Source organism: Mercenaria mercenaria, chromosome 1 (assembly GCF_021730395.1).
Source record: "Mercenaria mercenaria strain notata chromosome 1, MADL_Memer_1, whole genome shotgun sequence".
Lineage (NCBI taxonomy): Eukaryota > Metazoa > Mollusca > Bivalvia > Venerida > Veneridae > Mercenaria > Mercenaria mercenaria.
This window is the reverse complement of record NC_069361.1, coordinates 97,559,147-97,564,019: the sequence shown is the minus strand read 5'-3', so window position 1 is coordinate 97,564,019 and position 4,873 is coordinate 97,559,147.

Sequence of the window (4,873 nt, the reverse complement as noted above, 5' to 3'; positions counted from 1 at the left end):
GTGTGTTGTTCTTTTGGTCTTTCACCCACAAAAAATTACTATCATCTAACTTTCCATGTTCATTAGCTTTTCTGTAAAATGGCAATAACCATGCACATGCAAAACACCAAAACAAAGTTGAAATTAAATTTGTGTCATGTTTTTTGTTCACCTGAGCACCAAATGCTCGGGATGAGCTATTATGATCATTCAATGTCAGTCCTTAGTTTCCTTGAATTAACATATTCTCTAAAACCATCTAGGGGAAGTTGATAAAACTTGTCCTGGATGGTCGTCTTCCAAATTTATTCCAACAATCAGGCTTGGTTACAAATTGGGGCCACCAGAGCTAAAACTAGAAAAATCTTCAAACAACATCTTTTCCTAAACCGCCAGTCAAATTTTGAAATAATTTCAAACAAAATTTAATGGTACTTGTGTGACCCTCTACCAAGAGTGTTCAAATTATACTGATTCATCGTAAAACACGGCTGCCAGAGGACATGGTCACTTTTCCCTACATATATATTATCTGTAATATGTCTGTAATGAAAACTAAAAAATCTTATCATCAGAAACTGCTGGCCCGACTTTAAAATAACTTTACAGAAATGTTCCTTGGGTAACACTTCACCAGGTTCGTTCAAATTATTTCGATTTATCAAAAAATATTGTCACCAGATGGCATTTTCACTTTTCACGTTGAAATTTTAAAAATCTTCTTGTCAGAAACTGCTTGCCTGATTTAAAAGTGATTCTTTCTTTGGATGACCCTTTACTAAGATTGTTAAAATTATTCTGATTTGTCAAAAAACATGATGGTCAGAGCAAGCAATAATATAATAAAAAAGTCTTGAAACAACAAACATCTCTTTTAACTGTTGACCTGATTTTTAGCTCACCTGAGCATTGCACAGGGTGAGCTATTGTGATCATGCTGTGTCCGTTGTGCGTCCGTGCGTGCATCCGTCCGTCTTCAACAACTGTGTTTAAAAGCCACTCCTCCATAACCACTAAATGGATTTTGATGAAACTTGGCATGGATGTTCCTTAGATGGTCCTCTACCAAAGCTGTTCAAACGGTTCCGCTTGGTTGCACATAGGGGCCGCCAGAGCTAAAAATCTTCAAACGACATCTCCTCCTACACCAATGGTCCAATTTTGAAATAATTTCACACAAATGGTCCTTATGTCACCCTCTACCAAGATTGTTCAAATTATATTGATTCGTCAAAAAACATGGCGGCCAGAGGGCGTGGTCACTTTTCCCTATATGTATATGGTGGAAACTAAAAATCTTCTTGTGTGAAACTGCTGGCCTGATTTTGAAATATTTTTACGCAAATGGTCCTTGTGTGACCCTCTACCAAGATTGTTCAAATTATTCCGATTCGTCAAAAAACATGGCCGCCAGAGGGCGTGGTCACTTTTCCCTATACGTATATAGTGGAAACTTTAAAAATCTTCTTGACTGTGTGAAACTGCTGGCCCGATTTTAGAATAATTTTACACAAATGATCCTTGTGTGACCCGCTACCAAGATTATTCAAATTATTCCAATTTTCAAAAAAACATGGCCGCCAGAGGGCGTGGTCACTTTTCTGTATATGTATATAGTGGAAACTTTAAAAATCTTCATGTGTGAAATTGCTGGCCTGATTTTAGAATAATTTTACACAAATGGTCCTTTTGTGACCCTCTACCAAGAGTGTTCAAATTATTCCAATTCATCAAAAAACATGGCCGCCAGAGGGCGTGGTCACTTTTCCCTATATGTATATAGTGGAAACTTTAAAAATCTTCTTGTGTGAAACTGCTGGCTGGATTTAAGAATAATTTTACACAAATGGTCCTTTTGTGACCCTCTACCAAGATTGTTCAAATTATTCCAATTCATCAAAAAACATGGCCGCCAGAGGGCGTGGTCACTTTTCCCTATATGTATATAGTGGAAACTTTAAAAATCTTATTGTGTGAAACTGCTGGCCCGATTTTAGAATAATTTTACACGTATAGTTCTTGTGTGACGCTCTACCAAGATTGTTCAAATTATTCTGATTTGTCAAAAAACATGGCCGCCAGGGGTCGTGGTCACTTTTCTCTTTATGTATACCATACTTGTCCAAATTATTGCCCTAAGGTAAAAAAAAATGGCCACGCCCCTGTGTCAGACATTTACTAACTATAGGCTTTTGTACTTATACAAACACACTTGAAGCCTTGTACACAGGTGAGCGCTTTAGGGTCAGTGACCCTCTTGTTTAAAAATAATTTCACAGAAATGTTCCTTGGATGACAATCTACCAAGAATGTTCATATATTTAGCATGGCCACCAGAATTGAAAATAGAAAAAACTTAAAATGCCATCTTGTCCTGAACCACTGGTCAGATTTTGAAATAATGTAACAGAAATGTTCCTTGGATGACTGTCTACTGAAATTGATAAAAGCCATCTTGATTTTTCAAAATGAAAACTTAATTAGCTGCCTGTGGCTGGTCTATTTTTCCCTATTTGGCTCTATGGAAAAGTTTGGAAATCTCTGCAGAATCAGCAGGCCAGTTTGCAGAAGTGTTTCTTGTAATATCTGTCCGAGCTGTGAAACCGATGTGTGACATAGGGCCATCTTGTTGTAAATGCTGACTGAAACTCTTGAATCAAAACAATAATTGTACAATGAGTTTTGCCCCATTCCATATTGGACTTTAAAATTTTACATGTCACTTAGTAAGTATTCCAGACAGCTGATGAATCCTTGGATATAAGTCAACAAGCTGTGTATGTACAGGATACAACAGTTACTGTACAGTTTTATTTAGAGAGGTTAGATGTGGATTTCTTTAAGTGAACAGTGTTAATTTATATATAGTCAGACCAGACATGGACATGATGTATTACCTAGCAGAACAAGAAGGTGGTGGGCTTGCTTAGCATGCACACCCTCTAAAATTTGTCTGGCATTAAACACTTTATAAATCAAATTGACAGCATTACTTGCATATCATTTAAAAACAGGTCTGCTCAACAGTGTAATATATTTGAAAATTTGCAAATTAAAAAAAAACAACATTTGGACACGAGAGATGTTTTCTTGAAGTTAGACTTTTTCAGATTTTGATTGAAGGCCAGAATTTTTTTCAGAGTAAACCAAATACATTTTTTATGCTATTCAAAAGCGTTTAACAAGTTCAAGTATAAGAAATACATTCTGTATTGAGAAGTGTGCTTTTAAGTACTTGAAATATGAAAATGCAAATATTTTGTCTTGTACTTCATTGATTTAATTTTCAAACAAGAAATAGTTTGACTCAAATTAAAGCTCCTCAGATTTTCGCCATTGTCATAATTATACAATAAGCCATGTTTCAAGTCTACTATTAATGTATATATATATATATATATGATTGATACCTAAAAGGTAATTTAGATTAGTAACCATGCAGGGACAAAGATACCCCAAAATGTTCAGGGACAACTTATTGGGGCGATGTTCCTGGAAAAAAGTTGTACAATAGATCTGGTGCATTTGACATGTATTTGGAGATATATGAGCCGCACCATGAGAAAACCAACATAGTTCATTTGCAACCAGCATGGATCCAGACCAGCCTGCGCATCTGCGCAGTCTGGTCAGGATCCATGCTGTTTGCTAACGGTTTCTCTAATTGTAATAGGCTTTGAAACCGATGCGCAGGCTGGTCTGGATCCATGCTGGTCGCAAATGCATTATGTTGGTTTTCTCATTTTGAAAGTATTAATATATGATAAATCAAACCTGTGAAAATCTGTAATGTGCAGACCCAGCCTTTGGACCTAACAGGAAACTATTTCAATGGCTACCCTATATGTCCGTTTTTTTGCCCTAACTCAATGATTTTATGAGATTTTCAGTAATCAACACACTCTCAAATGGAAAACGCTCGAACAACGTAGAAACCATACCTCCCTGATCATGTTCTATAAAATAGCAGTCACTTTCCAGGAATATAACCATCACCTCCTCCCTACTAGAAATCTGAATTACTTAATCCTAGCTAAAAAATTTCAGCTCAGGGATGTTTATATGCTGTTACAGATCTCTGACCATCAGAAAATAAAAACAGTGTCAGTTAAGTTGTGGTAGCCAGAACAAACTTAATCCCACATTCTAAGACCAACTACCATGCTACATCCTTCTTCCCAAGGACCATCAGGCTATGGAACAGTCTTCCAATATATGTCCAGTCAAGTCCAAGTCTACCAATTTTTGTCGGTAGACTTGACTCATGCTCTCTGTAGACCGGTGCATACTGCTTTCAACCTTAGACCTGTAGATCTAGATCTTTTATCTTTTCAATATATGTATATACTATGTATATACTTTTAATCCCCATGCACATAACATATCTTTTAAACTAGCTAATAACTGATCCTGACAAGCGCCTGCGAAGTGTAATCAGCATTGATTTTAAGGCAGTTTAAAGTTGAAGTTAAAGTTGAAATTGAGCTAAATGTATGAGTTTAACAAAATTTTAAGAGATTTTCAGTATTTAGCTAAATGGGTTTCACAAGAACATCTGACCTGGAATTTGTGCTGCTGATCATAAATGGTGTTGGATAAAGTGAGGTGAGAGATTAGATGCGACAATATGTTCAAGAAGCTTGCACATGAAGAAATCGTGGGGGTAGGTAATGAACCCATAATTTACTGTGTCCCTGTATGCCTGTATGGGGTCATCCTTTAAAACAGGTGCCACCCTGACTTTGTGGACCAAATTAATTTTTTTTTTCTTTTTCTAGATAAATTTTCAAAAATAATTCTCAGTAGATTGTTCTCAATTCCGTCCCCGCCCCCACCCCCCCCCCACCAAGTCATGCGTGTCCGCAAATTTCAAATGCAGCCGCCATTCAAACTT